Raw genomic sequence first — 17,248 nt, 5'->3', positions numbered from 1 at the left:
GTTTTTCATGATTGTAGATTTGTGTGAACGCTTTTAGTCGAGATTTCAAGTTAGGTCACCATGTTTTCATAAGTTCTGCTTGTATCTCATTATTGAGTTCGGTTGGATAATATGGTGTAAATATTCTTTACATTTGTAGCATGGGATATGAGATATACACCATCTATCACTAATTAACCGGACACTTTAATAATTTACAATAGATACCGTCTGGCGAACCCTAATATCAGGTATATCGACCTTTGGTTTTAATCACCTCCTGCGCCCTTTGAGGGATGCGTTCTACCAATGAGCGGCAGATAACAGTGGAATTTATCTCCATTACTCCATCAAAGGAACACTGAATTCATCGAAAGATATGGGACATGAACCTCATTCGCCGCTACAATTCGTCCAACAGATGTTCGATGGGGAAGACTCTGCACAAGTCAGAGCAGTCGTTTAAGACGCATTTCTTCATATCATTCGATAACAGCTATAGCCTTGTGGCATTCGCAGTGATATTATCCAGAGTACCAAGGTACTCAGCTGCCTTCATGAAACCACGGACAACGACCAGTTATTCTACTCTAAACCAGCTCCAAACCATTACTCCTCCACTACCAACCTTTACTGTGGGTACAACACACTGTGGTTACAAGCGTTCACCAGGATGTCCCCACACCAACACACTGCCTTAAGACTGGAAACAGGTGAAATTAGATTCATCGTTTCAGAGTACCGTTTTCTACTGGTAATTTCCCGATCGCACGCTTTTTGCACCAGGCCAGACTAGCCGCCTAGTTCGTTGTTATGTGTGCCCCTGGTGTTCTGTAGAAACTTATTAAATGCTTTTCATTTCATACAGAATTAGTGCTCACCATGGTGATACTGACGCTACGAAACTCATCACTGATAGTATTTGCCGATTGTAGCCTGTTTCTCCTATTTCAACTGCCTCCTATTTCAACACCCTTGTGTCGATGTCAGCCATTTTCCGCAGCCACCCTGGGTGTTTTGCTGCACTTTTGGTATTAGAACGTCTCTCTTTGTTGATAATATTGCCAAACTTTGAATTTGGATGCTCCGGTTGAGTGGCAGTGGCCCATATGGACATACTACTAATGTGATAGCCCACGATGCGCCTCTCTCGAAGTCAATGAGTTCAGGACTTATTGCCATACCACAACTGCTAAGATGAAATACTGCTTCCTACATCTGTACACATGTTTTTATGTTATTAGCAAACGTGTAGGTTTCCATAACTACAAATAAACTGAGGGGTGTCCGGAAAATTACTGGTAGATAGTCTGTTTCGTATCAGTGGAACAGTGACTTGAATGAGACAGAATCTCTCCCGTGGAGCCTTGTAGAAAGGCCTGTTAAATGCGGTAATAGATGATTTCCAGGTGTAGGACTTAGGACCTACACCTGGAAATCATCTATCACCGCATTTGCTGCTTGAAGCATCGGCTATTCTCTGTTGCTTCCCGTTTCCTGCAATGTGTTTGTTAAAGAGGTGCAATGTTCAATGCAGTTTAATCACTTCATCATCAAAACACAGTTGGACGCTTATATTAATGACGTTTTCTTGATCAATGTTTGGAAGACAGATATATATAGGCTGTTTAAGCCTTCTGATGCCAGAACATCCTGTTGTGATAAGCAGATATGAAAAATTTGGGGATTTGTAAGATCGTTTCTAAATGGGCGTTATGTGCATCGCCATGTATTCTCGCGGTCCGTTTGACCTTTAGCAGAGACAGATGATGGACGTCTAATACTTCTGATGAGTTAGTGATCGATTGCGAAAGGCCAGGCCATTCAATATGCCACCATTTGGATGATGATGGATATTTGTGTCTTGTAGAATGACTAGGCCACTATAATGTTGCTTTTACAGCTAAAGGACTAGCTTGTTGCATAGGGTAAGTGGTATTCCTTTTGACTTCAGGGGCATAATTCTTAAGTCCATTACGTTAAAGCGGATTTATATTTTGTACAGAAGGACAAGCAATGTTTATTAATTTTCACTTATTAAAGACCCGGGAATGTCACCTTTAAAAAACCAGACAGCGCCGCTGTTTTCAATGTGGCTCTCGCCAGACAGACAGACAGACAAACACACCAAACATGCCCTTTCTCGAAAAAGATGGGTTGTTTGTCGATTGTCTTCATACTACTGATAATTACTGACAGCAGCATTCTTCAGTAGTTGCCTAGAACTCGTGGCCAAGGATTTTGCATATATGCTGAGTATGTGACGTTTGATCTGTTTAAATGTTTCTAATTCAGTAGGCGGTATGTGTGTGTTAGGGAAAGACTTCTAGTGGGCTATAAGAGTAATATAATCAGTATATGCTGTTAGAAGTATGGCTCCGTAGGATGGTTTAAGATGGAATGACATAAGCAGCATGTTAAACTCGACGTACAGAGGATTCTATATTAATTGTGTAAAGAGGGATCAGAAATTTGACAGTTTTTTATTATCATGGCAGCATGATATAGATGTTGTGCAGTCAGGAATAAATGTCCATACATGAAGCAGAAAATGTCATCAAAGGCCTGAAATGTGGAAAGCCAGCAGGATTAAATGATATTCGACTAGAAATGCTGAATTACGGAGGTATAGATGTCTTACAGTGGATGCACTGTTAATATAGAAGGCTGGAGTTCCAAATGGTTGGAGTAGAGCTCTCATAGTACCCCATATATAAAAAAAGGGAAATAAAACTGAATGTGAGAATTACAGAAATATTTCATTATTCAGTGTTCCTGGTGAGGTATATGCAAATGTAATTGAGAAACGGCTGAGAAGGATTATGGAAGGGAAGTTTGTGAAGAACAAGCTGGATTCAGGCCACATAAAGACTGTCGGGATCAGATTTTCACTTTACGACAGATAGTTGACAAATCATGGGTATTTAACAAAGATCTGTATTTGAGTTTTATAGATCTGTAAAAGTCATATGACAAGGTGCCAAAAGAGAAGCTATTCAATGAGCTACAGTTGTATGGTGTCAATGGGGCATTATATCAAGCAATTCTTCATTTGAGTTGTAAGTCAGCAGTTCGAATTGAAGGAAGTACAGGAAAGTGGTTTAATGTTAAATCTGGTATCAGACAAGGATGTACATTATCTCCGCTGTTATCCGTTATCTATATGCATCAAATTATGAAGGAAAGCGGTATTAAACCTGATCTCAAAATTGGAGATGTTAATCTCAACTCTTTTCTTTATGCAGATGATTTTATACTTCTAAATAAATCCGCTATAAGTCTGCAAGATTCTTTGACTAAATTGAATATCATAACAGTTGTAATAGATATATTATGAAGGTCAGCATTAAAAAGACAAAGACAATGAAAATAGGAAGAAACCTTGAAAATATCAACTACATTGTGAATGGAGAACCTATAAAAAAATAAAACATTTCAGCTACTAAGGCACGATTTTTAGTGAAGATAGTAAATTAAATATGGAAATAGACAACAGAATCAACAAGCTGGTATGGTAGTAAATCAATTGAATAAATTCCTATGGAATAAGAGAGAAATTAGTCTGAACACTAAATTAGCTGTATAGAAGATTGTGTTCAAACCAGTTTTAACTTATGGATCTGAGAGCTGTGTCAGAAGTAAAACACTTGACCAAAGACTAGATAGCAGATATGAGCGTCCTGAGAAATATTAGTGGGCACGAACAGATCGCATCAATGGCAACATCATATTAAAAACAAGGATATCAGGAAAGAATTGACATTGTCAGCATCCAGGAATGCGTTTACAAAGCTAATCTCAAGAAGTATGGTCACTTAAACAGAATGGGAGAGGAAAGATTTGCAAAACAACTGTTCTTTGTTGCCAACGGGGAACGAGCACCACGTGTGTCTCCAGCACAGTTCCGCCATCGACATACCTATTACGTGTCACAGCTGCAGAACTGGTGTCACAGACAGAAAAAAGGGGCATATTCTGAGAGTTCTGTTGCCACTAGCTGCACGCTTCCTGCGCAAAAATAGACGAAGCAGCGCAAAAGGTACTTATCGAACTTAACCAGCTATTCTTCTGTTCGCTGTCCCTCCCTTCTGTAAAACAACTTCTGAACACAGGTAAACGATTCGAAAGTCTCAAACAGCACATCAATGGTTTAAAGGAAACTTTTCCTTCCAAACTTCGCCCAGTCGAAGCTAAGCTAGAACAACTTGGAAACCAGCTCAACGCAAGTTCCACACCATCAGCGAAAACTTCGCGATCTAATCGCATCAACGGTAAACGACTTGATGGAGGCTAAATACAAAATCTTAACGCTAACATTTTGAATTTCTCGACGGAAAATCATTACAAGAGGATGTAATCAACAAACTAGCTGAATAATGCAACATTGATCCTAAGAATATCGTGAGGTGCCATCGTTTGGGGTCTATAAATAAAAGGAAGGATGGTACGAACTCTTCGTGCCTTTTAAAAGTGACTTGCGACACACCGACAAGCACATCAAATATAATAACAGCGGTCAACAACAAGTTCAAAGACACCTGTCCCCAATCGCGCATACGTGCACAACCAGACCTATCATTTGCACAAAGGGAACAAATACGCCAGCTTCGTAGACAACTGGAAGAAAACGACAAAATTGTGACAAAAGTTGGACCATCGACTACAGATAAGATAAACTGGTGAAAAAACCAAGTGATGACACTTGCAGCCACCATGGAGATCAGCATGCAGACACCACATAGGAAATGTGCAAGACCCATGCGGTCCAACATACAACTCACAAAACCTTACACATCCACTTCACCAACATACGTGACTTAAACTCCAACCAGAATAGTGTCCACTGTCACCTACAGTCTATCAAATCCCACTTAGTCTTCCTGGGGAAACACAAATCTCATCGTCCCCCAGCACCACATATCTCAACCTTCCAAACTACACACTCTTCAACAACTTTCGTCCTAAGCGTAGTGTCTGCACATACATCCGATATACCTTGCCAGAGAGCATCCAACCTAGAATCACCCAACTTCGACCGCTTTTGGTTGAAAATATCCCCTCTCCACTCAGTGCAATTCATCTGCTGTCTCTATCGCTCACTCAACACAACCAACCACCCTGAGCTCTTTAGTTTCCTCACCCTAAAAACGACTTTCTCCAACCCACTTTCCCAACAGAGAAATCATCCGCCTAGGAGAATTTAACTGACCCTGATGCCAGATCTTCCCAGTCTGTTTTTCTTATTTCGTGATTGATTATTTCTTCGTCTATTATTGTTTTCTGTCGCTTTTCTTCTGTGGGACATTGCATGGATATTGTCTTGGTGTGCAGATTCAGAGCGGTGAAGTAATGGTCTGCTAGTTTGCACTTTATGACTGATGCAGTGTAACTGTTTGGTGGTGCTCGGACGTTTATATGATCTAGACTGGAGGCAGTGATAATATTTCCGAATATTTCTTCTCTAGTACATGATGTCATTGTTGGTATTAGATTCTACATGGATAGCGTGTCTAGGTATTGCACGGTGTTGTTCTGGCTTTCGTTTGCAATATTTATGTTTATGTTGTCAATTATCATTAGGTATTCGGTTGAGCATATTTCTTGGCTTGAAAGCCGTCAATTGAGTTCGTGCAAGAATTTTATCATGTTTAGGTTTGGTTGCCTGTAAATAGCATTTAGTATTATCGGATGCTGTCTATTGATGGTATTAGTGATTTCGAGGCAAAGGGTTTCAGAATGCTCAAACTGATAGGCCGTTGCTTTTGCTATTAATTTTGGTTTGTTAATTATTAATATTCCACCCTTCTTTTTGTTTGGCGGCATGATCTATGTTGTTGGAAGTGCGGAATCTGGAAAGCAGTCGCTTCGTCATTAGTTATGGATACTTCTGTTAGAATCATTATATCAATAATATCAGTGTACTTCCACAGATAAGCCTGTAACTACAACCAATGATTTCTGATGCTTCTAATGTTAATATGAAAGACTGAGAGACCTCTCTCTTGTACTGTGTTTTGTTTCCATGCATCAAGCGATTCGAAAGCACAATTACTGATGTATTTTGGTGTAATTACATCTATCTTGGTTCACATTCATTTTTGTTGTGATGAGATCTTCTTATTGAGCTAAGTTTGAGTCTTTTCACTCTGGCAACATGTCTATATCTTCCGAGCTTTTTATTTGTATAGACTTTGAAGTCTGTGACTTTCTCAATAATATTTTGTCGTCTTTGATCCATAAAAATTAATCTGTTTTTCTGTTTTTTTCTTTTCTTGCTTAGTTCAAAAGATTCTGATTGAAAGGTGTTAAATACTCAGATAGAAAGATTGGCGTATTGTCTTGCGATGCATTTAAATCCTTGACTACTAGTTTTTTCAGTCTGCTGGATTTTATGAGATTGTCTCTTGTAGCCTTGCTTGTCAGACGAATTATTACTTGTGCGGGTCGTGGCAACCCTTGTTTTTTTGTTCTTCCTGGGATTCCGATTTATGGTCTGAATATCATTATGCTGTAGGGGGATGTCAGTTGCACGGCCTAAGTTTAAAACAACGTCTCTGAGATTTTCTGTGGATTCAGTTTCTGGAAGAGCGTTTATGATAAGATCTTCTTTATGTTGATGTTGGTTTTAAACTTCGTATTGTAGTTTCAGGGAATTAAATTCTTGACGGTGTGTCTTTTATCATTTTGTGATGACTGCAGTTAGTGCGTTAATGCTGGTTTTAATGTCTTTTACCGTTTGTAAGACTTCTTCCACTTTTGAATTATTAAATTTAACAAACTCTTCATATTCGCTATTTTTTTGTTATTTCTTTATTCTGTTTATCAAATAGTTCGTGGACAAGATCTACCAAGCTGGCTTTTATATTTTCTAAACATTTTTCTAGTAATAAATTTACTGAACTCAAATTATAAGACTCACCGTTAATTTTTTTGTCTGTTCAGTTCATCGTCCGGTTCTAATAATAATAATAATAATAATAATAATAATAATAATAACAATAATTTTTTCTTATTACATAAAGTAACATATAATGAAAAATTTGTGACAAACTGATAGATATAAATTGAGTTGTGCAGAATACTGATTGGTGTAGGCTGAGAAAAAAACCGTATTATAGCATTCGCACAGAGAGTGAAATAAGTATGAAACCAAGAATGAAATGGATTGTCAAAAAATAAATAATATTATTAAGGGTCCAGTACAGGAATAACTTTCTCTAGATGACATCAGTTAAAGTAATGTGAGTTGAATGTTAATTATGTTAATAGGAGAAGTTAAATAAAGGGTTATTATTAAAGGTTAGATATTATGAACGATTACAAGATGTGTATTGTATTGATGGCATTGTACTCCAGGAAATAGATGAAGCTGGAGATCTAGAGTTAGTGGTAGAGAAAAGGTTGATTTCCCTGCACACATTGCTATGGTTTCTGTGATATAACCCATGAGGGTAATTGGCTAAAAAAGAACACATTAACAAGTTGAGATTAGAAAGTCGTAAATTCTCTTTAGAAGGCGAGGATACGCCTAAATTCTTGTTCATTGTGCTCAGTTCTGCTTCGCATGGTTTCCTGGGGATGCGTCTGAATTTCCTGGGGATGAGGGAGCACTGTAGAGGATTCAGACGCGAGTGACCAAGATGGTGAGTGGCCGTTGGAATTTTCCCTGTCAGGATAGATGGAAGGTTTGTGGTGCAGAAGTTGGTTGGTAGGAGAAAAAGAAGGGATATGATAGGAACATTTAAGTTGCTTAAAGGATTTTACAGGATAGATTATTATTATTATTATTATTATTATTATTATTATTATTATTATTATTATTATTATTATTATTATTATTATTATTACAATTTTTATTCTAAGGCTTCAGTACAGCTCTTCACTGCGTGTTCAAAAGCCTGGGTCTGGACGTATTCCACTTCATTGGGCAGCTTCTGGAGGACGGACAGACATTGTCAACTACTTATTACAACAAGGATCTCCAGTTGATGCACAAGATGATTCTGACTGGACCCCAATGATGATAGCTGCATCTGTTGGTCGTGCAGATATTGTATCTGCTCTTATCTCTCGTGGAGCACGTGTTAATGCTATAAATCAAACTGGTCAGGCAGCCTTGCATTATGCTGCCTCAAAGAATAGATATGAAATAGCAGAGATACTTCTCGATAACCATGCAGATATTAATGTTAGTGATCATATGGGAATCACACCTCTCCATAGAGCTGCATCTAAAGGAAATACCAGAATATTAAAATTATTTTTAACATCCTATAGCAATCAACTGGAAATAAATACTAGGGACTGTGTAGGCAATACAGCACTACATTTAGCATGTGAAGAAGAAAGAGCAGAAGATGCAAAGATGTTGATAGAAGCTGGAGCACGGATAGATGTTCTAAATAAGGAAGAGAAGACACCTTTAGATCTTGCTCCTCCAGGTTTAAGAAAATCTTTACAAAGAATAGAGGAATATTTGTGAAAGAAAAATAATTTGAATGATCATGTAAAGAAGAAAGATATTGTAACATAGAGCTCTGTATTTAAGAAAGTATGGGATTTGATTGTATGTGTTGGTATCAAGAATAAGGCATATTTTCATAAGTGCAATTCTTCAAGTTTTTCCAGATTTAAAACACACTTTGAGAAAACAGTACTTGTTATTTGGCTCACATAATGTATATTTAGAAGTTAATTAAACCCATACTGTTTTAATAAAATACAAAAATCCACAAAAAAATTAAAAAAAAAAAAAAATATTATTCTTATTATTATATTCACATAGTTGAAACACAATCAAAACAAGATATCATATAAATAAAAATTTGACTGATGATTCAGAACAATTCAGATTCTTCCCAAGAATCTAAGAATAGTCCGTCTGGTAGCGTCGTAAAATATGGACTGTTCCAAGTAATGCTGTTTTTTGTAGGTCATATGGGGTCACCTCATTGATTTTTAATTGCTGTAAATAGTAGAACAGCTTCTTTGAAGTTGTACCAAGTGCATCGATAACTATCGGGATGACTTTTATGTGTTTAAGCCACAGTCGGCCAACTTCGATTGCTAGATCTCGATATTTAGTAATAATTTTTTTCCAGGACTTTGTTGTTAATGTTGTTATCACTAGGTAAATATCGATAATCCAAACCTGTCGATGTTCGATAATTGTGATATCAGGTCTATTGTGTTCCAAATGCCGATCATTTTGTATTCTAAAGTCCCAGAGAATTTTTGCTGTTTCGTTTTCAATACGGTCTCGATTTTATGCTGCCACCAGTTATCAGAAATAGGAAAGCCATATTTTTTGCATACATACCAATGAACTATTTTGGCCACTTGATCATGGCGGTATTCATAGCCAGTTTGAGCTATTTTTCTGCAGGCACTGATTAGATGTTCTACAGTCTCATCTTTCTGATCGCATAATCTGAATTTCCTGTTATTATAGATATTGAAAATTTTTGCTTTGATTGCATTAGTTTGTAGTGCCTGTTCTTAAGCTGCTAGAATAAATTCTCCTGTTTCTTTTTTAATATATCAGTGTTGAAGCCATTGCCATGTCTTGTTCACGTCAATTTTGTCCTCAGTATCTTGAAGAAATTGGCTATGCAAGGATTACATTTTGCAGCGCACATATCAGTTATTTTGTTGTTTCTCTTTTGTAATCGGATTTGTTTCCTGTTGTTTTTAGACGGCCCTCTTGTGTAATTGCTTGAAGCATTGTCTCAGAGCTATTGTCGATGTAATTTCTTAAACCAATTTCTTCTTCTTCCATAGTCTGTCTCACTTGCGCAGACTTCGTCCACCTATTCTCCTCGGTAGGTACAACCGGTCAACATCACTTCGTGGATGTAATGCGTGATGCATAGTCATTACCTTTCTAGTTTTGCGGTATAGTTTGTCCAGGTCTTCTATTGTCCAATTTATTATGTCAGCTGTGTATCGGATCACTGGTATAGCCCAGGAATTCACTGCTCTAATTGTGTTTAATCCATTTAGTTTTGTTTTCAGAATATTTCTAACTCTTTTAATGTATTTTAATGCTGCCTGTTGTTTAACTTTCGAGTGGTAAATATCATCGGATTCTAATATTGCTAGATATTTATAGTGTTCGTCAGCTGAAATTGCTTTTATATGTTTCTCTTGATCACAATTAAAATTGCTAGTGTCATTAAGTTTTCCTCGATTAATAGATAAATTTGCGCATTTATCTATTAATCCAAATTACATTTTGATGTCCTGACTGAAAATACGAACTTTGTTCAATAAAGAATCTATTTGCTGGGCCGATTTTCCATATAGCTTCAAGTCATCCATATTCAACAGATAGGAAATTTTAATATTACATTTAGTAATTTTATATCCAAGTTTTGTTTTCTTCAGAATCATAGACAAAAGTATCAAAGAAATGTTGAAGAGCAATGGTGACAAGGAATCACCTTGTCACCGTTAATGTTGTTTTCCATGATTTCCTAGTAGGAGCCAGAAACGAACATATATTTTTGCTAATTCCAAATATTTTTAATGATTTTAGGATCCAGGAATGTGGGAGGGAATCGAATGCTTTCTTGTAGTCTATCCATGCCATGTTTAAATTAGTTTGTCCTCTTTTTCAGTTTCTGAGAATCATTTTATTAATAAGGATCTGATCTTTTGTTCCTCAACATTTTTGAAAATTGCCTTTTTGTTCAATCGGATAAATCTGATTATCTGATAAGTAGTGGTATATAGAATTTGCTATGATTGCAGTGAACAGCTTAAGCATAGTTGATAGGCATGTTATTGGACGATAATTACTTGGGTCTGCACCATTATCCTTATCTCTCATTCAGAAAAAACTGCGCCCAGATATCATCCAGTCTTCCACTGAGACTGACTGCAACAAATAATTAAATTGTTCTGCCATTCAATCATGTTGACTGGTTAGATGTTTTAACCAAAATCCATGTAGTTCGTCTTTGCCAGGTGCACTCCATTTTTTTAATTTTCTAGCTTGAGCACTGACCATTTCTTTAGTGATAATGACATTTTGAATTTGTTTTTGTTACATTTATGATTTTATGTCCTTAATCCATGAAGCATCTTAATTGAGTTCAATAGGATTATCCCAGACTTACTTCCAAAATTTGAGTGTTTCTTCTTTTCCGGGTGAATAATGGTTTGCATTTGTATTTCTCTGGAGAGACTAAAAGAACTGACGTTGGTTTTGTCGAAATTGCATATTTTGTACATATTGGTTTATTCTTGCTTCATATCTTTTAATTTTCTGTGCAGTAGCTGTAATTCTTTGTTTTAGCTCTTCGGTAACTTCAGCAATTGTTTTGTTGGCCAAATTGTATATGTTAATCTGTTGTTTTTGATGATATTATTATTTTTCAACCGTCCTTCTTTAAAACTCTTTAAGTTGCTTAAATCAGCTCGAAGCCTGTTAACTTCTCTTTCTAACCGGAATTTCCATGGTGCTGATTGTTTCATCCTCGGCTTTTGCTCTTTCGGTTTGCAACCAAGCTTTACTGAAATGATACAGGCTGTGCTGTATAGTTGCTGATTTGTTTCCTTTATTCTGTTGGTTGTGATGGTTTCAATAACAGAAATTGCGTCTAAGAGTAGCTGTTATAGCTTAGATTGTTGTAAAGCTTTTAATGGTGGTAGTCTTATACTGTCATCTATGGAGTTCATATGTTCCAATATCCCTGCCTTCATTTTACACTGCCCTTCTGTCAAAACATTCTGAGGTATGTCGTCAGCTTGCTGTTTACTGAGTTGAATTCCAAAGTTTGACGTAACTCTTGCAGCTCAAGTTCAGTAAATATTTTATTACGGAAAATGAAATTCTTTTGGTCAATAAGTCTTTGTTCTGTTATTGCAAATTCTGGGAATTTTTGTTTCCAAATTAAATGCATATGCTTTCTGAAACCTCGTCTTTCTGGTGTGGATCTGTAAAAACATTTCATAATTTCTCTGTTTTCTTCCATTTTTTATGTTTGGTTTCTTCCAGTCGCTTTTCAGCTTCCTTCCCTGGTTGCCCAGAAGGGACAGCTGGGTCCTATAGCCCACTTGTCGCCTGATGCCCAGGATCCCCAACATCTGATGCAGTCTTTGATGACCCGGGCGTTGACTGACCCAGTATAGATCTCTTCTTCCTTTTCACCATTAAGATGGGTGATGGAACACTGTTAGTCTGGCTCCTCAGGTGAGACCTGTCTGACAAGGGTGGCCCTGCTGGCAGTTATGCAGCCGCCAGAATAGCTCTGAACATCATAATTCTACTAGTCACGCTGAAGACAGGGACGTTCAAATTACCAAAGTCGGATAAGTAAGATTCAAATTTTCAGTGTTGGAAGTTCATAGAGTGTACTGCAGTCACCAGGCAACGAAGAACAAAGAACGTTGCCATTTTAAAAGTCGCACTATAGTCGCTAACGGGAAGAAAAGCTAAAGGTCACCGAGACAGCAAAGTTCAAGCAAAATGAGCTGTAACAAATACAATAAGCCATTAAGCGATGAAGGGGACGGGCCGCATTGTTCCGGATGTAACAAAAAACAACACTTCCACTGTTCAGGGATATCAGAAAGCACGTGGAAAGCAAAAGGAACTGTGAAACGGACCGAATGGCGATGTCAACAGTGCCGTGAGAAAACGAAGAACAAAGACCAGACATCAAAGAAACGTAACGACGCACATCAAGGTAAGCCGCTTCCGGATCCTAAAATTACACATAACTTTGATTCATTTAAACTCATGGTGAAAGACTTATTAAATGCACACATGGAACAAATTAACAAAAAATTCGAGGAGTATGAGCATTACATACAGTTCAATAACGAGACCACTGAAAAAATGTTAGGAACCATGCGAGAAATAAAGACGAAATTAACGGTAGCGATAGAAACGCAAGAAACATTCCAACGCGAAAATCAAGAATTGCGGAAAGAAGTAAACACAATTAAGTGTCAAATAGAACACATGCTACAAAAAGAAAGAAAAAAAGAACTTCAAATTGAGGGAATAACGAAAGAAAATACAGAAGACTTAAGCAACATAATGCAACTGATCGCCAGCAAAATTGGAATTCAAATAGCAACCACAGATATCACCTATATCAACCGAGGCCCACAAAAAAATAAAGAGAGACCGTCACCAATCATCGCTCGTTTCACCAACAGAAATCTGAGAGACTCCATTCTTACAGCAAGCAAGAAAACAAGACCGACAACAGCGATCCTAACTGATAAGAAACTCCCAACACCGATCTATATAATGGAACACTGGACTCCATACTTCAGAAATCTTCTATATCAGGCAAGGAATACAAAAACAGAGAAAAACTACAAGTTCCTGTGGACAACGAATTCCCAGGTATTTTTGAGTAAGAATGAAAACACTCGAGTACGCATAATTAAAAGTGAATCCGACTTACACAGCCTACCAGTATAAAACACTAACTCTCTACATCCTTAAGAATAAGATTAGAACTCATTTAAAAACAATATAATGGAGATCTCAAACATAGGCGAACATATCCAGTCAGAGAAAATAAACCTCAAGGTCTTTGACTCTTTGAAGAAATGGTCAGACAACATTTCCACCAACATCAACTTCCTTATCATACGCAAAAACATAAGATGTATAAACAAACTCTGGCTTATTGATAACACAGCTCAATTATACCATGATAAACATAAGTGCGCTAATACTGACCGAAGTTGCAATAAACGACACAGACATTTACACATCCAACATAAATAATTATCAAACCTACAACTTATGTATACCAAACAAAAGAGAAGATGGTATTGTGGCATTTATCAAAGAAAATTACAATGTGACAGAAAAACAAACACACTTCGAACATGCGGAAACACTAATTTTGGAAATCACAAATAGCCACAATAGTATCAAATACACAATATACACCAGATATACACCAGACCCCCAGATAATAATCCACTCAGTTTTCTTCACGAGTTAGAAACATGGCTAAGCGGCATCGAACCACGTACAACACACAGGCTCATACTAATAGGAGACATTAACATAAATACTCTTGACCACGCTTCTTCAACCATTAACACATATCTTGATATACTAAGTCAGTACAACATAAACCCTACCATTAACTCCCCAACAAGAGAAGAAATACTCAATAACTCACTAACACCATCATGCATTGATCATATCAACATACGGGCTCCCATCCATACATATACATCATCAGTAATTAACGTAAAAATTGCCGATCAGTACTTCGTCTCAACTTCGTTTAATCACGTTTATTACCCGATCACCCGCCCATCACCACAAAAGTCGACAAAACTCGATCATAATAACGAGCATTGTCGATAACCAAGTGAAAAATACAGACTGGAATTCCCTACTTAAAATAAACGATCCTGTAACATTTATACGAGAATTTTCAACTAAAGTTCACAGAAATATACAAAAAAGCAACAAAACCTACACGGGCGGGGCGACGGACAGACAACAATCCATGGATAAATGACGACATACTAAATACTATTACTGAAAAAGAAACTCTATGGAAAAAAATTAAAAAAGTCACCCAGTAACACACATTTATACACCTTATACAAAAACACAAGAAATAAACTAACAACAAAAATTCGTAGGGCAAAAAGACGCTACTACTTAGAAAAATTCATGGAATATAATGAAAACATTAAGCAAACATGGACTACACTCAACGAATTAGTAACCCGAAAAAAGAAAACTTCAGCACAAGATTTTATTGCAAAAAGCTTCGGTCAGGACACAAACCAAGAGGAACTAGCAGACTCGTTCAACCATGCTTTCACAAACAACATCACACAAATCAAAAAAGACAAACGACCAACGATCAACAAAAAACTACCGACACAAAGTCAACAACAAGTTCTGTAAATAAGACTCACAGACCTTATATCATACTTTGAACAAATAAATCCAATACTTTTGAAACTTGTGAATATATTTCTTGACACAGGCATTATTCCACAACAACTAAAAACTGCAGTAATCATGCCAATATACAAACATGGCAAAAGAAACGATACTCAGAACTACAGACAAATAGCTACACTAGCAGTCATCTCAAAAATTCTAGAAAAAATAACACACACCAGACTACAGAACTACTTACAGAAGTACAACATCATCTCACAAAACCAATCCAGCGTTTAGAAAACATAAATCACCATTACGTTATTAGAAGACATCGCCGACACAATAAATAAAGCCCTAGACAAAACAGTACGCCGTCTTTATACTGCTGGACCTAACCAAAGCATTTGACACATTTGAACATGACATACTACTCACCAAACTATACTAAATATGTATAAGAGGAACACTGCATACATGGTTCAAGAACTACCTCTCAAACAGAACAAAGTTACAAAAATAGGTACATGTCACAATCGGAGTATACAAGTAAAACACAGTGTACCACAAGACGCCATATTATCACCCACTCTATTCAACATATACATTAACGATGTTCATAACATATCCATAAGAAGTCAAATATTTCAATACGCAGATGACACTGTACTGCTACTGTACTACTACGCAGATGACACTGTACTACAATCCACACAGACATTAACACAGCTCTCTGCAAAGCACAACAAGACCTAAACGAAATCACAATATACTTCCACCAAAAACGCAATTCTAATCAACGGCACCAAAACACAGATGTTGATAATACACAACCCAAGAATCATACGTCCCGCATCACTATCGATACACTGTCTCAAATACCGTGCATTAACAACAAAAATACCTGCCAATGTTCCGAAATCAAACTTGTAACACACGCAAAATACTTCGGTCTCTATATAGATTCCCACCTTAAATGGACAAAACATATATAATACCTACACGCCAAACTACGGATCATCGCAGCAAAACTCTTCCAAGTTAAAGACGTTATTCCACCCAACATAAAAATACTCCTAAATCACGGTATCTGCGATTCCCTACTCAGATACCGAATAACATTCTATGCAAATACATCAAACAGCCACCTAAAAAATTAGAAACACTACATAGGAAAATCGTGTCAACAGTGATCTGGACACCTTACGCGCAACAACCAATATCCGACAAGAACATGGCGATACACAGAATTCTGAGCATTAAAAACCTGAAACACTAACAAGGAATTACTTCAACATGACCTATCGAAACAACAGTGACACATATCGTATAACACGACCTACAATAACACTACATTCCCACACCCTTCAACAACTCATACGGTTCTTTTGTGAGATCACATCAGACACCCACGCAATTCAACAACCTACCAAGAAAGTTAAAACACGTAGATAAGTACAGAACATTAAAAAACGAACTCTTGAAAATATACCAACAAAGTTAAGAAACCATTGACACTAATATACACATCACAAATCACTAGCATCGAATGCTTACATCCCATACATAAACAGTAGCAACAACACAAATAGTGAAGACTAAACTCCACTCTCTTCATAAAAGCTAACCCAAGTTTCGAGGTACGTGGGATTAACGTGCTTCACTCATCTCCAAGTAATCCTTATAAGCAAATGCAGAAATTTGTATGTATAATCACTCTTTCTCAAACTTTATAAAAAAAAATTAAAATAAATAAAAAATAAAAAATTATACAAAAAGTCTGTATAATCTTCATTGTTAATGTTAGAAGAACATGTGTTGTAAATACATAATATAAAGGCAAAAAAGTATTATTAAAAATTTTAATTGAAATCCAATGTAAGAATTTCAGCAATTAGTGCTGAACTTTGTAAAATTTTGAGGTGCAATGGCACGCAAGATGTTTATTGTATGTATAAATACTTTAGCAATAAATAAATAAATACATATGTAAAATAAAATAAATATAAAAATAAAATAATATAAAATAAAAATAAAAATTATTATTATTTTTTTTATTATTATTATTATTATTATTGTTGTTTTTGTTGTTATTACCTACATGAACGTGCAAAATAAATAAATAAATAATAATAATAATAAAAAAAATAAAAAATAAAAATTCCCAAAACCTTAGGATTATAGCGAGCAAACTATACAGATTAAAAGACATTGCCCCAACCCACATAAAAATACTAATCTATAAAGCATTATGTGAAAACATTTTGAGATATGCAATCACATCATACGCATTCTGCGCAGACTGCAGACTTAACAGGCTACAATGGTTGCAAGATAAAATGGTAAAACTGATATTCTGGGAATAACCCACTCTTATGCAGGAAG

The sequence above is a fragment of the Typopeltis vanoorti genome, chromosome 21 (genome assembly GCF_054136105.1).
Source record: "Typopeltis vanoorti isolate ZY-2024b chromosome 21, IOZ_Tvanoo_1.0, whole genome shotgun sequence".
Taxonomy (NCBI): Eukaryota; Metazoa; Arthropoda; class Arachnida; order Uropygi; family Thelyphonidae; genus Typopeltis; species Typopeltis vanoorti.
This window is presented reverse-complemented; position numbering follows the sequence as displayed.